Genomic DNA, 19,696 nt, shown 5'->3' with positions numbered 1-19,696 from the left:
CTATCTTTCTTCGTAACCTCATTCAACCGGCGATAGTCGGCGCAAAATCTTGTTGAGCCGTCTTTCTTTCTGACTAGGATGATAGGAGATGCCCATGGACTTACTGAAGGCTCGATGACATCGCCTTCTTCCATACCTTTTAACAGTGTTCGCACCTCTCCCTGTTTAGCAAACGGTAGACGTCTTGGATGTTGCTTGATCGGGGGATGATCGCAGGTATCGATTCTATGTTGTGTCAAACTAGTTCCACCCACGTCAGAAGACGAGTGGGAGAAAACAACTTGAAGATCTTTAATGACGCGATCGGCAGCATTCCTCTCTTTATCGTTTAAATGCGTATTCTGCAATAACTCCGATGTAATGCTCTCTGAGGACACGCACTCTTGGATGTTACTCTTTCTTTCAACACTGGTTACTGGAATACATGCTGCAACCACTTCTCCTTTCTTAATAATTCTCCCCTTCTCAGTTACATTGGCGACTCTCACCGGGATAACCGTTCTGGATAGGTCGACGAGTGTTGAGGCTACTAGTACTCCTTTTGGGCTATTACAGTCATTGGGATATTCTATGATGCCGTAGCGGAAATTTCTGTTTTCGGCAATGGATCCAGGAAGTAAAATTTCTGTTCTTGCCGGTATTGTGATATTGTCTTGTGCTATGATTTTATGAACAGATTTAACTTCTTCATCATTCACTCCAAATAACACTATGTCCTCAGATGTAGAATGCAATTCGTTATTTTTAAAGTCCAAGGAAAAATTGTATTTCCTTAGAAAGTCCAATCTGAGTATGCAAGAATCAGTGATCTCTGCTACATATGCCGTGTGATGTTAAAATTTACTTTTCCATCAATGTCGATCTTCTCACCGGACACAGTCTGTAGGGTAACGCAGGGCGGCGTCCAGATAAGTTTGCTTCCCAGTTGTTCAGCCAAATCTTTTCGGATGATGGTAACGTTGGCTCCTGTATCTATCGTTATATTTCAGGGAACTCTATTAATATGTCCTATTATGAAAAGTCCATTACTGCCGCCTCTCACTGCAGAAATCTGAAGCGCTTTAAACTGGGGCTTTTCATTATCTGGCAACCTCCGCTCTGCGAGTTGGCCACTAATTAGTTTCCCTGCTGTTTGTTAGGAGCGGTTTTAACATCCGTACCCTGGGGTGTTCTGCAGTTTCGTTGTATGTGTCCTTCAGCACCGCAGTTCCAGCACTTTACGGTCGGTTTCTTGTCACCAATATTCCGTCTCAAGGCGTTCAGTTGTCTAGTTAAGTCGTCTAAACGAGGAGTGACTTGATCCCCTGGCTCCTGGACTTGAGCAGCTCTGACTGGATGGCGGTCTCAATGGGTGGCTCGCTGGGCTGCCTCGAATTTCATGGCGTACACTAAAGCGCTTTTCAGATCTTTAACATCCGCCATTCGCAGTGCTTTCTGTATTTCAGAGTCCCGGATGCCATCCATGAAATATTGCAGGGACAGGATTTCCCTTGTTTCTGTCAGGCACTCCGAAAAGGCGTGATGTGACAGCCTTTCAACATCCGTGGCGAGCTCCTGAAGTGTTTTGGTGAGCTTCTGTTGACGAGATTTTAATTGGAGCCTGCTGTAGTCTTTTAAACATTTCTCCCCGAAGCGCAGCTCCAAGGCGCAGAACAGAGCTTCGAAATCTAACCATTTGTTTTCGGGAAGAGTCTGAAGGATATCCGCTGCGTCGGCTCTTAAAGAAGCGACGAGATGACAGGCCTTAGCTTGGGAATCCCATACATTGGCATCTGCCACGATAGAAAATTGTGTCTTATACACCTGCCAGGAGGTCTTCCCATCATATGTCGATAGCTTCAGAGAGGGACGAGCAGGTATGGGTAGAAATTTTAAACAATCCGAAGTGCTCCCTGCCGTCGCTACGAATTTCTTTAAAGTGTCAACTTCTTTGGCGACGACAGCAGAAATTCTGTCTTCGATTTGTTGTTCAATATGTCCTTAGACGGCAAAAACTCTGTCTTCGATTTGTTGCTCAACATGTCCTTGGACGGCAGAAACGCTTCCTTCGACTCGTCGCTTCACAGCAGACACTCTATCTTCTATTTCATCTTTGACAAAAGAAACCTTTTCTTCAATTTGCCCGACTTTATTTTCGACAGCTCCTATTCTGGGTTCCATAGCCTCAAATTTACTTTCTATTACGCAGGTTATTTCTCTTTTCATTTCGTCTTGACCTGCTTCAATCTTTTCTTGTACAGCTTTTATGTCTTCTTTAAAAGTTTCTTGACCAGCTTCCAACTTTTCGTGAACGGCTTCCATTTCCTTTTTAACGGATCTCATATCTCCTTTAACGGAATCTTGGCCCAATTTCATTTCTTCCTTAATTTCTTCTTTAAATGAGGCAAAGGCTGATATGAACTGCCTTAATTGCTCTTCCATCGCTCTTGTTATTGGCATTCAAACCCAACTCCTGACACCAAAAATTGTTGCGTGCGTACGGGTTCGTTATGAAATGAATGCACAAGTCCGATGAAAAATGAAACAAAAATTTATTATTATCACAAAAAAATGCTTAAATTTTCTCAGATTATCATGCAGTATTACAATATCTCACAGTAGTTATCTTTTAACTACTCAAATGTCCAATAGAACGTAATTCAAAACAGCTAAAGAAAGCTAATCCGCGAATTCGCTACAATCAACAAGAGCAGTTTTCTAAACAACAAGAAACTAAGCAACTACTACTAACTGAGATGTTTTCCTGCTTTTATTAGATTTTAAAATCACGCGCTAGAATTTTCCAGTACTTTCTCGAAATCAAAAAGAGATATTTATTTATTTAATGCACGCGCTCTTGTATTTTCAATTTTCCGGCTTAGCTTTCTTTTAATATTCGTCACGCGCTGCACTGCGCGAGAAATAAAACCATTTAATTTATAATTGAACTAACATTAGCTTTTTAAATACAAAATTCATAACAATATGTTGCGCAATGAATAAAATTTATTCATTGTTATGCTTCCTACTTAAATCTGCTAATAGTAAACTACTATTTAGCACATTTCTCTCCATATCATTGCCATAACGTATTTTAACTATCACTTTAAGTATCTTAAATAATAATAATGTTAAAATTGCCGGAGAATTTTTATTGCATTATGACGTTATGAAAATATATTACATTAATAAATTTTTTTCATTACCGTTTATGCTAATACGTTTACCGTCATTCAGGTGCTATAATGATAAGGTTTGAATAAAACTGCAAGTTTTTGGTAGTTTATTAATCATTTGGGTCATTTTGGATTACATATTAATAGCATTTAGCTTTGGAAACTAATTTAGTATTTTGAAATATATGTGAGTATATTTAACTTCGAAAATGCATTTATATTAAATGGCATTAATTAATTTGCACTAGTGTTAACTCAGGTATTCAACTCTAATGAAATGGCAGGACTATAGTGGAATGGTTAAAGCCACTGTATTCGAAAGTTCCTCCTGGATGTTTTGTTTCATAGTGAGTGAATTAACTTTTCCACATGAATATTGCCTTCCATGTCTAACCAATGGCCTTCAGAAAATCCAATAATAACATGTTTTTCCAACAGAATTGGCCTCCATGTGCTTTGCTATGACCATCGTATATAAATTTGTAACATTTTAATTATATAAATGTTACTACTAAATCTAAACTAAATGCCTGTTTAATCCTTCAAATGTGTAACTTTCTTGTGTACAAAAATGCATTTTTAATTTATTTGGAATAGATACTGTATTAAACACACTTATCAAATCTTCATGAAATGAAATGTTATGGGACTTGCAAATGACAAAGCTTTCTTAAATAAAATAAAAGAACGTTACAATTTCCACTAACGCAAATGAATTTCATGATGAAACCCGGTGTTGTGCCATAATTTGCTCTTTTAGGCAACTCGCAAGTCTCTGGACGTTCTCATCGATTTTTAATTTGCACTTGTCTTTTAAGTTCAAGCTTTACTGTGGAGGTTAATAGATGTAATAATGAATTGAGCTCGCTGTTCAACTTCTAAGGAGCATGTTACTTGTTATTTGTTTGTATACTAATTCGTAAACGATCTGTTTAAAGTAGATGCTAATTCCAAATAATAGCCGTGGATGTATTTCATTTATTGAATGAAAATACAAGAGGGATTAAATGCGGATAAAATGTCTCATTGTATTTGTTATTGCTTGATCAGTTGTAAATTACAGTAAAACCATGTTTAAATAATAATTAAATCGTTAATTTTGTTTTAGGTACAACTGCAAAATTGCTTTCTAGCTGAGTAAAAAATATATGCAAAATTGATTGCCTAAACTAAATATTTTATTGACGAATCAGATTATTTTTAACTGCCTCAAGATTGGAAAATCTTGATGGTAATTCTATTGCATTAATACAGAAATTACGCATGTAAATAAGCAAAGAAACTAATAAACAATGTACTTATGCACATCAACTTTTAATCTATTTCCTTAAATAAAGTATGTCCCAATATTCATGCAAGATCTGAATTTTGTAACGTTTGTCCAATAAAGTGTTGCCGACGACAAAAATGCAGATAGCATGGCAACTGACAGTTCAGGGTTACTAAAATGGAGTGTTACAAGAAAGAACGCGTTAATGAAGGTTTGGCAGATACAGTTCGCAATTTTCGTACGAAATGTGGGCAGGATAGTGATTTAATTTCATCAACTATGAAGAGATTAATTAAAAATTCAGGAAGATAGGATCAATTAGCGATCGTTTTTCAAAAACACTGGTCGTTTTTCAAAACGTCGTTCAACACAAAATATCGAAGCAGTTGGTGAGAGTTCAGGGAAATTAGTTTGGCACTGTGCTTAAGATTTGGATATTTCAAGAAGCTCTCTGCAGAGTATCCTCACTAAAGATTTGCATTTTCATGGTTACAAACTTTAAGTGACTAAAGAACTGAAACCTATTGACCATGCACAGCAAAGAAAGTTCGTCGATTGGGTGATAGAACACCAATAACTGGATTTGACTTTATCTTTCCAATAAAGTCACATGTAACATTTATTGCGATGTTCTTTTAATTTACTTTCTGTTGTTTAATTTTCATAATTGAATTTTTTTGAGAATCTAAGTTTAAACGAAATTTGTAGTAGTTAATGCTCTTTAAATAAAATATAATTTTTACGTTTAAAATAATGATTAGGCCTCACCATTTGCCAAAAAGTTAAAACCACCGAACCCTGGTTAATTCGATCCTGGCTCGAACCTAGGCAAATGAGTTAGCTTCATAGTTGGTTTTATTAGATGTGACATGAATATGAGCCAGTTATTTCTAGAAATTCTTTCACGAAGGCTTCTCTTACCCTGCGCAGACATACTCTTGCGCTTTGTCATCTTCAAATAGCATAACTTGACCTAATCTCAATCAATAAAATAATTTATACTTCTTTCCAATAAAAGAATTTATACTTCTTTCCCATAATCGACAATTTTTATTCTTGCCCGAATAAACTTTTTCTTGTGTGTGTATGTAAAACCATCTGTGTTTCTTCTTAACGGCAATTGCCTTTCATTCACAAATAATCTTCGTATGTTTATCTCAAATAAAATTAGTTTAAAATTAGTATAAAATTAGTTTAGTTGGCTATGGAAAAGCGTGCTGGGGCTAACTGCCTAAGAGGAAGGATGTTTACTTGGAGGAATTTTGAAGTCACAAAATTAGCCAATATAATCACAATTAGTGAAAGTATTTGGTGATTTCTATCCTTTGCAATAATATATTTGTTCGTGTCATTGTTCAAGTGATATAGCTTTTTAGAAATATCAAAAATTTAATTTCAAAATGTAAATTCATTCATCTTCAGCGTATTTAAATAAATAGTCCCATAAATGGGCTAACAAATGTGCGTATACAGTGGATGGACACAAATATGGAAACACCTTGTGAAATGCATGTTTGAAAAGAAAGACTGATTTTTAATGAAATATGTAGGTGGCGCTGGCGTTTTTGACTATTGTACAACTTCGTAAATGTGCTAAACAGTTCAGTTGTTGTCGGAGTACTGTTATGTGAGGTTGTCATTGCATTATGTCAGAGTTCGACGTGGGCAAATTGTTGGAGCACGTATGGTAGGTGCTTCCGTAAGCAAGGTAGCCGAGGTGTTTAGTGTTTCAAGAGGTACTGTATCGAAGATTTATTCCGCATATTTGAAAAGCGGAAAAACATCATCTGCTAAATCACAGCGCGGACGAAAGTGTGTCCTGAGTGATCTTGACAGACGATCATAAAAGGCAATTGTGACGAAAAATAAGAAGACCACAGCTGCAAAAGTTACTGCTGAAATGAATGTTGTGTTACCAAACCCTGTGAATACAAAAACAATTAGAAGGGAGCTTCATAAACAGGGAATTGCTGGCCGTGCTGCAATTGAGAAGCCACTCATCAGTGATGCTAATGCCCGTAACAGGAAAAAGAGGTGTTTAATTCATACAGCCTGGACTATAGAGCAGTGGAAGCGAGTAATATGGTCTGACGAGTCTTCTTTCACATTGTTTCCCACTTCTGGCCGAGTTTACGTCTGGAGAACGCCATCTCAAGCCTATAATACAGACTGCTTGTTGCCAAGAGTGAAACATGGCGGGGGTTCTGTTATGGTTTGGGCAGCCATATCGTGGTTCTCTGTTAGCCTCATGATAACTGTGTCAGGGCACATGACTGCCAAAACTTATGTGAACATTTTGGCCGATCAAGTTCATCCCATGGTACAAACTTTGTTCCCCGATGGTGATGGTGTCTTCCAAGACAACAAAGCCCCTGTTCACACAGCTCACATTGTCCAGGACTGGTTTTCTGAGCACGAGGATGAGTTGTCACATCTCCCCTGGCCACCACAGACACCAGACCTGAATATTATCGAACCTTTGTGGTCTACATTGGAACGGAAAGTGCGTTCTCGTTATCCACCGCCAACATCGTTATCTGAACTTGCCACCGTTTTGCAGGAAGAATGGTATAATATTCCCTTGGCAAACATACAGGAACTGTATTTATCCATTCCGAGAAGACTGCAAGCTGTTTTTGGATGCCAACGGGTTTCCTACACCATATTAAGCAAATAAACATGTTTTTTAAAGGTGTTTCCATATTTTTGTCCAACCCCTGTAACAGTTTTTGAAACCCAAGCTCTAAATTTTTTTACAAGTATATCAATGAATTTCAATTTGCTCACTAGCACGTCGTACTTTCAATCGACTTTATGTCTAGATTTTGTGATAAGAAGTTAAAAATGTTTAGATTTTGAACCGACGTAAGTGCGAGAAAAAAATACGTTTTTATGATTTTATGATGCTAGATAAGAGCACATACTGTAGTGTAACCATATTTATTAACATTGCTCAAGGAAAACGAAAGAATATTTGCTAAGTGGAAATGCTATTATATCACTTGCAAGAACTAATTTTATTATAATTAGTTAGAGTGACAAATATGGATATAAAAATAAATTACAACAAGTTCAGATTTAGATTGCATTTAATTACCTTGTAGTATCCTAACTAAAACAGAGCTCTTTGAATACTCGAATACTGAAGAACAGTGTAGCGACTATTCGCTGAGTTCTTGTTGTGTAAGTAACAACTCCAACAAAGAGTTAAAATACCCTTTTATTCTAACTCGAAATTGATTCACAGACGGCCATTCTTGGGCGTACAAGAGTCTCCGTTTGGGCTTTAACTCAAAATAGAAAATAAAGAACTAACTAATGCCAAATAAATTTAATCAGCCGAAGCTAAGCGAATCAATATCGCGTAGTTGGCCCTTAACTAAGAATTACCGCCGTAAGCTAACAAGCACGTAATATGTATGGCCATAGAATAATAAGCTTTAACAAGGAGTAACAAGGTGGCCTAAAGGCAGGAAATACTAGTTTACACCTTATTTGCAAAAAAGAAGTTGAAAATTCAATCTGGTAAGAAAATGAGAGCGTGCAAGAGAGGCTTGTCTTAAAATGAAAATAACTATTAGAAAAATAAAGAAAAACCCTGCAACATTAAAACACGTGTTTATTAATTAGGAAATATGAGTTTATCAAGTAACTAATTTATTCCCTTAAAATGTATTTAAGCAGTAGCAATAATAATATTATGTAAATAATATGTATTATTATTATTACTAAAATAATCGGTGTTATATTAACATATTATTATTTCTATTAAAAATAAGAAGGATAATGCCATGATATCCATTTAACTAGTTTTGTTTAATGTTAATTTTACAATTATTATTAAGGTAGCTAGAATTGTAGTATAAACATTTAATTAATGAACTAATTTATTGATCTACACTAGGTGATAAGAGTAAATTTAAATGTATATTTGATACGATTTTATTCAAAATTTAAGTCATCAGTTCAAAATTTATTCAAATTTAAGTCATTAAAGAATTAATTTTATTAAACTACCTTTTTGTTCAAAGAATTCATTTGATTAACAAATTGTTAAAGTAAATATATAACATTTTTAAAAGTGTTAATATTATACCGCTTAAAACCCACACGATACTAGAAAGTTTGGCTAAATTGCAAAATCGCTTACTTATTTGATTGGCGTTATTTTGGCGCTTTTTACAAGAGTAAGAAGAATTGAATTTTTGTCAATTTTCTTGTCAAGGGAGTGCGCAATGCCATTTTTTTGCAATTCTGGGATGTTTTCTAAGTGAAAATAGGTCGATGTATATATGGATACCGAGTCTGTGCAATTATTAAAAACGCGCCAAGCAGTGGGCGATGCACTTTCCGCGAAAATTTGTGATTGTTATTTGGATTCCACTGATTCAAATGATTTAACACATATTTATTTGAATTTAATGGACTATGGAAAAGCACACTAAGGCTATCTATATCACGAAGCATTCTCGTGTATGATTTTATACAAGTTGAAATAGCATTAAGAAATGCGTTTTGAGAACTGTAAATCTAAATTGCAAATCATCAAACAGCTTCAACGATTTTTCTTCACTTTTGTGAATACCTGAACTGAGTAATGATTTGCACAATAATGGTGAATATCAGTTTTGATCATCTTTATCCATAATTACGATATAATAAATATATATGTATTACATATCTGTTTTTGAAAGACTTCATACTTTTCAGAAAGAATACTAATTTCACTGATCTGGAAAAGAAAAATTAGCACACCTACTTAAATTCAATGAAAAGAGAATAATCTGAATTCAAAATGGAAACTGACATTGTTTACTAACCGTTTTTCACATAATAATATAAGTTTATGAAAGGCTCAAAATACGTCCGTTTTTTATAGCTTTTGGTAATTTCTGGAATGCACAACACATTTGTTGGCCATCCTGCGTGAGAAGTAACTTAAGCAATTTCGATTTCATTAGAGAATTTATATATATAGGAAAACTTTTGTCACGCATACCACTAGTTTCTAGCACAAAGCGAAATATTTTAAAAACTAAAAATACGTTTGTAACTGTAGTTAAATAAAAATATGTATCGTGGATAAAGTTTGATTACTTTGCTGCCATTTTGCATTGCGGACTTTTGAAAAATATAAAATATCAAATAAAATGCCCAAAAAAGTATTTCATTTATCATGAAAGTTCACTGATTGCGGAGTGCTTTTTCTTTGAAGGGGGACACAGAAAAATTTCAGTACCACTAAGATTATTTATTTCATTTATTATCCATATCTCTTGGTAATTGGGAAAAATAAAAAATAGACTATAATATTTCCCTTTAAATTAAGCTGCATTAATATCTACAGCGATGTAGCTACAGGTTGATTTGGATTTATTTTAAATATTATATTTTTAATTTTTACGTAACTGTAATAATATTGAAGAACTTTTATACTTTCAATTTTCACTGAAATTTTGGTTTTTAGTGCATACGATAAAATGCAGTATACTAAAAAAGAAACAATTTTTTGTGCCCCCAAATATAATTGAAGGAGTTTCTATTAACCGTCTGTTCTTTTATCCGTCACGATGGCAAATTCAAGATCGACGCATAATCAAAGTTTTATTGCTTTTTCTGAGGAAAACATTCTAAATATTTAATATTTATAACTTATTATTTTAAATACATTTTTCTACCGAAATGTTTTTATTAGTCTTCCACTATTGAAAAGAAATGGTTTTTGTATTTACAATTAACTGATTTCTTTATTCTAAAGCTCTGCTTAAACGTATATAGAAGCTTACTAAAAGATAGACATACGTTGTATTCCTCATTAAATGGATTTTTATATATTAGCATATCAATAAGACCGAAATAAATATTCAATATACGTAATAATATTCAATATATGTAATATATTCAATATACGTAAATATCAATATACGTAATAAGTATTGCTCTAGTTAATGAATAATTTATTTTTTTACTTCCTTTTTAAGCATAACCGTAACTGATGTGGCACCTAGTAGAAACGCAGGAACCAAGTTACCAAAAAAGAAGTCCAGACATGAATTGAAAGAATATTGTCGAGCCAGCTGTTGCAAGAGGGGCTGTTTTTGATGTCTCCTATATATCATGAAAATGTCTGTCAATAAATGTAATGATAAGTGGCACACACTTCTCCACTCAATAAAAGATTCTGGATGGAAACATGTTGCCGACAGTTTTATATTGTTATTTTTTCTTCTTTGATATTTACTGGAATCTGTCCATTTAATACATAAGCTAAGCACAGCCTCATGTACAGTCTTACGCCAGCATTATTATCGAGGCGTATTCATTCCATTTCATAATAACTGTATTCGTTTCTGATATTTTAAAATTAACATTACTTAGATTTGCTGCTCTGAACTTACATTCTTATTCGCTATCTGTGATAATACTTCCAAAATAAATTTAAAACGAAATAAAATAAAAACAAAACTTCAATGCTTTTATCAGTGGATTCTGATACTAATTCGTTGATTACTAATGCTACTTATACTGTGCTAATCTTCTGCTGCTATTTAATGGCAAACCAGTTTAATGCATTTAGAGAAGAATGAAAATAATTTGCATCAACATTATTTTTATCATATAAAAGTCAGTATTTTATTGCTCCTTCTAGTAAGAAATATTTTTCTTCCTATTGCTTCATTTACACTGCACTGCGTTTGACTATTTTAATGCAAATTATAAACTTAGATTACAATATTAAGGTTTATAACAGCCTAGTGATTGTATTATTGGAATCTTAAAATTCAAATATTTAAATGTATAAAAATAATATCTTATGTGTTTTACAAAATAAAAGTCTTAAAACTTAGGATTTTATTTTAAATTGCTCTACAAATCGTTGTCATTTTCAGTTTCAAAATAAATATTTATTAAATTAAACATTTGGATATATTTAAGTGACAAATAGTCAGTTAGTAATTTTATTTGTGAGACGTTTGCATAAACTTTGTGAATAAACATTCCAGCAGAACAAAAAAAATTAACCAGCAATTTTGAAACTATTTTAACAAAGCAAAGAGATCCAAAGCAAGTTCGAACACCTTCATCAATTTACATCTCAAATATAAAAGTGCAGCAAATATACAAAAGTATTGCTTCATTTAACGCTCTGTAAATGTGAACATTGATCAGTTGATTGCTTCTGTGGCACACAGATTCCTTTTTGTTTTCTTTTCTAACATAGCATAATATTATAATTTAATTATTTGAAGGAATAATATGATTTCAACTAACGTAAAGCTACTTCGTGCAATGTTGTGTGAGATAGTAATTTATAAAAAGTTAGGAAAGACTTAATCCCAATTTTGCGAGTTGCCATGTTTCTTGAACAAATGTTTCTGTCCCGTTTTCTCAAAAGCAAAGATAATTTGTTGGCAACGGCTGATACAATTATGTCATATATTATTCATAACGTAATTTAATTACGCTGTTTCTAACATTTCTAATTTAAGTAATATATAGGCTAACCGTCATTATCAGCGGAGTCAAAAATGCTTCGGTTAAATGATTTTCATAGTTAAGAAAACGACTGTTTCGAGAAAACTATTTTTTCCTGAACTTAATATTATTTATTTTACCAGAATTTAAATTTATTTGAAAGTAATACATATTTGATTTCTATATTAAATTATTAAGTTTGCCTTCAAACTTTCATCATTTTTATATTAATTTTTCTGCAGGCCTTTCCAAAAACGGGAATTAAATATATTTTAAGCAACGGTATCTTGCACTGGCAACATTTAGTGAATATCTTGCTATAAATTTCAAGAAGACCCTCTACTGCTGCATGTCAGGTATGCCTTAAGTGTTACTGTAAAAGTTCGGTTCGTGATCTCATAGCTTGCTGATAATTAGCATCTTATCTGCAAAGAGTATCCAGTTAAAAATTAATAATTACTTAATTTCTTGTGCTGTTTTGTTTAAGTACTTCGATTAAATTTACTACTCTCAAAAAGTAGTGGGGGCCCACCAACGGCCGAGCGGTAGAGTCGCTGAACACTGGTAGTTCGGTCCGAGGTTCGAATCCCGCGAACGGGCCGGCTGCATGGGTGTTTTCGTGGTTTTCCCCATGTGTAACGTGTATACGAGCCAGTTTCCCTTAGAAAGTCCTCCACGAAGGCATCACTCCCCTTTGGCAGATAGCCCTAGTTTGCTTTGCCATAATAAAATACAACAAAAAGTAATGAATAAGATTATGTATTTTGAATTTCTGTAAAGTCTATGATCAGAAGTCTTAAATATTTTAACTGCATTTTATTCTTATTTAATTTTGCAATTCGTTTCAGAACTAGTGTGAGGAATATGGTTTGCCTGAATAAGCTAAGATGAGCCAATCAGTGTAAGTGAAATTTAGGTTACGTTTTAAAAAAAAATTTTGCTCTAGAAAAACTGATAGAACAGAAAATGCTGTACTAATGTCCGTAATTGTTGTTTATGCCACATACAGTCACAGTTAATAACTTTATTATTTCTTCCCCTTCTCAAGACAAACGATGATTATCAATGTCTTTTGTTTTGAAACTGCAATGATTTTGCAGTAATTGGAACTCAGAATTAGGCTTAGTAAATACTAATTATGAATCGTTTCTGTTACCTATAAAAATGCTGCTTTTGTAATTTATATCACTGATTTATGAAAATTGGAAGCCGTCTATCAGGTTCCAGGTTTACATAACAGTTCCATTGTCTGTAGTGTTTTATGTTAGAAGTCAGTTTGGATGTCTTTCTCAACTCAATATATGAGGATTGCATTTTCCTGCGATTGCTGTCTTGGAGTAAATGGTTAACATATGCAAGATCACCTCCAGTTAACATATGCAAGATCCTTAGACTCCCGGGGAGAAAAAGGCTCTTTCTCACGCGGTTTTTTCTTCTAAGAACCTAACGATCTGTACAAATAAACATTATTTCCACGCAAGATAATTTATGGAATCCTTTTGGGGAACTTATTGAAATTCATAATGACAGTTTCACACTAAGATTAAAATGTGAGACGTCTAAAATAATAAAAACGAGACATTTTCGTCAGAAAGAACTCAAATTTATTTCAAAGCACCTATTTTCTTAAAAGGATAATATTTTTTTTAACTTTCGCAATGACGTAGAATCATTTCTTAAATCTGGGGCGCTAATTATGATGCTCGAATTGAGGCACAATAACAGACTTCCTTTTTAATTTAGATTACCCAACAATACCAAATGCTTATACTTAATAAATAGAAAACTCATAAAAATTTTAAACGTTTGTTAAACAACATGAGTTTTGAGCTGATACCATGTTCTGAGAAATGAACGTTATCAACTATGAAATTATTACTCTAAAAATCCCTGTGAGTTTTAGAGTAATAATTCCTGAAAATTCTAGAATAGTAGTTCTGACCCTCGGATCACAATCTGAATACAAAAAATAGTCTTAACTTCCACGGGAGTGAAATAAAAAAATATTAAACAGAAAGAAAATAGAAATATTATATTAAAATATTTGGGTCTGAAAATAAGATATTAATATAATCATAAATTAAGTTAAAATAACATAATAATTAAAACACATCTTTTGAATATTGTCAAGTTTACACAAAATGTACTGGTCCATTTTTCTCATCGAAGTTTATTAATAAAAGATTTCTTGGATATACTGGACAGTGAAAGAGTGTTACTTGAAAGAGTGTTACCTATAAATAAATTTGCTTCAAGATTATTGAAAGTAACATTCAAGAAGGCACTGTTTGTTGTTTCCTAAATTAGAAAACTAATAACTGATCTTAGAGTTAATATTTATAAAACCGTACCTAATGCATGCTAATCTTTCAAAAGCTGCTGCAAACTTCTCTCTTAACCAGAGGAAGAAATTATAGATAATTAATTCTAATTACTAAACTTCTAGAAACTTAGAAAGCAGTGGAGAAAAAGAAGACATTAAAGATTTATTTGATGGATAGATAATGCGATTTTTATCTAGAGAACGCAGGAGCCTAGTAGAAGGGTTTAATTTAAATAATGTTTCAGTCAAAATCTAGGTAACATGGAGTTATAAATGGAAGAAACTAATTTTATAGATTATAGTACATCATGTTTATCAAAACTGAAGATCACATCTTCAGGAATGATTAAAATTCCAAAAGATTGCGGTATCGTTATACAGCGCAAGGTTTATTGCAAAAAGTAAGAGCGGAAGTGCAGTTATATGAGGAAAGAAAAAGTCTTTTACATTACGAATATTTTTAAGAAACTATGTTTTATATTTGCAAGAATACTTTTACATGAACGACCAGAGTTGACTCATATTGACTCTCCTGAAGGCCTTCCTGTCAGAATGAGCATCGTTGCGAAGAGGTAAGTCCCATACTTGGAAATTTAGTATACGCCAATCATTTCGACATTATGATGTATGTGTTCTAGGGAAATGCTTCACCAACCTTAGACTCTATCCTCTGATTTTCATGTATTCAACCCAATTGTCGCACGTCAAAGTGAAAAAAAAAAAAGTTTCTTCATAGCTAAACACGAGAACAAGAGTTCTTTAATAAATGAATGGACAGACAAGTCTGTTTGTGAGATAGTTGTTTCAACAACCATATATCAAATAAAATCAGTTTATGAAATCACAGTGAGTATTGTTCACTTATTTATCATGCGTCGAATATGCATCTAAGCCAATGCAACCAATATCTATCAATACAAATAAGCAATGGGCAATCAGCAGCTTTTTAACACGGAAACTATCCCTAAAATGATACAAAAGTTACTCGGTAATTTTGAAAGTTTCTGTCAGACTAGAAAATAAGACTAATCCTACCGTAACTGAGATTTCTGGGATTTAACTCAATGTTATTTCTTTCAGAATTTTGACAAAAAAGAGAGACAGTGACAAAAATAAATATCATTTTAATAAAAACGATAAATTTATTAAATATTAATCCTCTTTTACATTGTTGAAATTTCTTGGACCACGTCTTTGTATTTCGTCTTCGACTCTAAAATTACATTTTAATACGTGTTGTTTGCATTCGAAAGGAATTAGCGAAATTGTTAAAATATTCTGGCAATCTCAAAAAAAGTGCTTCTCCCAACTTCCATCCGTCGCGTTTGAAAATACAGTTATTTTCCCTTCACTCATCGTATACCTTTCGGCATTTGCGGTATCCGTTGTATCGAGAAAATTTGATATTTTTTCTTTCATCTTTTTCTTCTTATATATACCTTCATACATCGCCGCTTCCTTTTTTTCTTGCACCTTAGACGGTGGGAAGTAAGTTTGATGGCATTACGATGTCATTTCAGTGACCTGAGATGCCGTTTCATTCTTCCAAGATTATTTTATATTTCATCGCTACTTTTTTTACTAGTTTCCTCGCTTCTCTCTCTCTTTTCACTTTCGGGCGCCTGGTATTTTCGTTTTTTTTTTCCTTCTTCATCGAGGACAGTATTTCTTCCCACATATTCCCAGTACTTTTGTGAAATGAAGATACTGCTGATATTCCAGGAGGCAATATTTTGCAGGGTTAGTTTTACGTTATGATCTTCTAGGACATACTTTGCCCTATTCCCTGCTGAGTGATGGGTCGTAAAATGTTCATTCCGTCGTCATAAAGGATCACCTGCTTTTAACAGTATTCGAATTTGCTTCTGAAAGGTTTAACGACAATTCTCAGCGGAGAGAAGTATATACTCATCATAAAATTGACTTTTTATAAAGAAGCGGACTAGGAAAATTTCTGTAGAAGTGTTCATTAAGCATCGCATAAAACGACAAAAAGAATTATGCCTGAAAACATATTTTTAAATTATATCGATCTGTAATGAGCTCTTCTTGAAATATTAATGAAGAACTTTAGTTTTTTTTTTTTTTTACTTAAGATACATTTTTAAACTGATGCTTTGTTTCATAAACTACTTATAAGTTTCGTTAACGAGGAAATGTCTTCACAGATTATAGTTGCAACTAGTTTGAAAACATGTACGGTATCAAGACTTTTATCAGCTTCAAGAAAGCCCCACTAGATGGGAGTTTGCTTACCGCCTATTGTGAGAGGAGAGGTGTATTAATTTAGAGCATTCGTTAAAGGGTTTTGTCTGTTTACAAAGATTCGACTGCCTTTGTAAGATCTGAAGAAGACTTTATAGTTGTTGCATTACACATAAAAGCAGGTGGAAATTTTGTTACCTTTGCTTAGTGAATTAGGGTTACATAAATAAAGGATAACGGGAAAGTTTAAATAGAATGTAGTAAATAAAAATATAAGGTGGAAAAATTTATTTACAATCTCCAAAATACGTTATTCTCGATAAACTACATCTTAAAGTAAAAGATATGTATATTCTAGTATTCTGGGTGCATCGTGATTATGTATGATATGCAACATTTATGAGAAAAGTGAAAAACAATTCTTCAAAAGCAGCAATTCAAAATATTTGCAAATCTTAAAAAAAATGTATGTCACTTAAATTGATCATTTATTGATGTTTTTTTTTCTTATCTCAGTAATGAGAAATATTGAAGAATACATCGAAACGGTTCTTGGTTTATCTCTAAATTCTTGTCTATAATAATATTTAGAGACAAACCAATAAATGGTCATTCACTTTTCTAGATTTCGCTTAAACAATCAAAACGAAAGGGAAATAAAATCGAAACGAAATTCAAAATAGATGCCTGATCTGTACAATGAACTTATAAGGGCTTAATCCATGAATTAAAATTCTCAAAACGATGTACTATACATAGGTCGTTGCTTGTTACGTTTTACTATATAATTTTCTGCTTCCATTTAAAACAAAGAGGAAATTACCGAAACCTGATAATACTAGAAGGATAAGAATAATATTATTTATGTAAAATTATTTTCCTGCGTTTCTGAAATTCTTTTGTTACGTTCTCAAAGATACGTTTTTGAAACTTCATGCAAGAATATGCAGTTTAAAGTTCATCTATAGTATAATGATCTTATAATACAATGCACATTTGTATTCGAGAAAATATGTCTGTATGCTGATACAATAACAATGAAGATAACACTACTGAATGTATTAGTGATATGATGACGTATATTTAGGAGGCTAGTAGATAAAATCATATGACCTTTTACGTAAATCCAAGAGAAGAAATCGTCATAGTAACCAATAGCGTCTCAGTAACCCATGATCTGTTCTTCAAAAGTATACCAGAAATCATCGCACTTGCCACGGATGGTGTGCCAAAGCATGGCCGTATTGTTATGGCATAAAAATAACGTGCACAGAGAAATATCACCTAAATTCTCAAGCAAGATTTCTTATAAAAGGTGGAGTTACCTCTGTCTAATTAATAAGATTTCAAAGAACACATGTCTTAAAAAGCTGTTTTCCATTAGATTTCATGATCAAATCATAATCAAGTCACGATAATAAAACTGTAATAATAACTGCTGTATCAGTTCAAGAATCTCATTACTCTAAAAGATGCTAAAGGAAAAACATCTGCTTCACGCTCAACTTCTTTCCCAGCTTAATTTCACCAGTGATATCGTTGTTCATTATTTTGTGATAATATTTCTGTAGAGTTATTATGTTATTTCTGTGGACGGAAAGATGAAAAATAAGCAATGCCCTCACCAGGACTAGAACCATGGGCCTCTAGAATACGCGTCGAGCATGCTGACCACTATACTTGGAAGGTATGCTATGAAGGAGAAAGAAATACCTTATAATTCTTGCTGAGGTTTTGGCATAGTAAGTATGGACACCTGGTTTCTGTAGTATCTACCATACATTGCACTTATGATAGACAGAATGCCATGTTGTTATCCCTCGTATTGTTTTATGAAAGTATGGATGCATATGCTGAAACATTCTACGCTGTTTTATGTAAAACTGCACCTATTTGTCTGTCAGAATGAGAATAGCTTGTACTGCTTCCCCGAGCCATCAAGCAATCTTAGCGATGCTCTGTGCTCTTCGATTATAATCTTCTGTAAGCATATTTATGTGCAGCCAGAGTGGCCATTCTTTGGTATTTATGAAGCAGGAGACCGATCATGCAATATAATTCACGAATGTCGAATGTAGGTGATCGCTTCACACAGTAAGGAGACCTGATTACAGTATTCGTACATTCCATTGCCTTCTTTTATTTCCTTCTTGAAATACCGCATCAAAATTTATATGTTGCACTTTCTTGGTTTCAGATTCATATAAAACATTCAAATAAGGTTTATAAAAAATCTCATTTCGCACTCACAGAAAACTCGCGCTTTGTTAAAAAAAAAAAAGGTGTTGCTGTGTTTCAGACATTTTACTATTTATCTTAACCATGAGCACAATTTGGCTTTTTATAATTAATCACAGATGCTTTATAAATTTCTAACTGATAATATCCCAGTATCTCTCATAGTTTAGACGCAAGACCTCTAAGTCCTGAATTTTGCGGGTATTGGAAACTGTAACGAGTTTAATTTGTAAGGCATGGTTTCCTTTTGCTGTAGATAAGCATTACATTCTTAGTTCAATGTGTCTGTATTCGCGAGTTATTTTCAGACGAATAGAATTACCTATACAGATTTCATATTTGACAACCTACTATAGAAAACTATAGACCAGAAATGTTAGCCCTTTGTCCAAAAATATTTTTGCTTTTGAAGAAAGTTCTAATGCAAATTCGCCATCAGAATCGAAAGAATTTTAATTTTTGTCCACCTAAATTCAAATTTAGTTAATTTTATGAAGTTTAATACATATGCAGCTGAAACGAAAATGAGGTAAGAGCATCGATTCTAATGTTGTTTCTTGTCAACGTCCAGTATTACTAATCGTGGTGTTAAAAAAAGCATAAAGGATATAGGAATCGGAAAAAAGTTCCGATTTCATTCAGGAACTATATTTCCAAACGTAAAGAACGTTCATTCAAATTCGGACAAATTTTTGTTCTATAACTGTGGAATTTAAACAGATTCACTGTGTTGCCTTAAAATGTTATTTTTTTTACAATAATGTTTACTTTTATTATTGTAAATATATAATTTATTGAGAAATTTATTAATGCTGTAGAGCACGTTTTAGCTTATGCTTCGTTGCAAACAAATGTATTCGATATTAAACTATCAGTCATCAATTTCCCCAGATAGTAGGCGAAAACGCGAATTTCTGTACTAAAACGATTTTCACTCCAAATGCGACAAAGTGCTTAATAATAAATAAGGTGCTTAAATTTTGTTTGCTCCTATACTTACCTGAAACTTTTAATAGAATTTGTAGCCTA

The sequence above is a fragment of the Stegodyphus dumicola genome, chromosome 4, assembly GCF_044657685.1.
Source record: "Stegodyphus dumicola isolate Sdum_Otavi_A_Nest chromosome 4, ASM4465768v1".
NCBI lineage: Eukaryota > Metazoa > Arthropoda > Arachnida > Araneae > Eresidae > Stegodyphus > Stegodyphus dumicola.
This window is presented reverse-complemented; position numbering follows the sequence as displayed.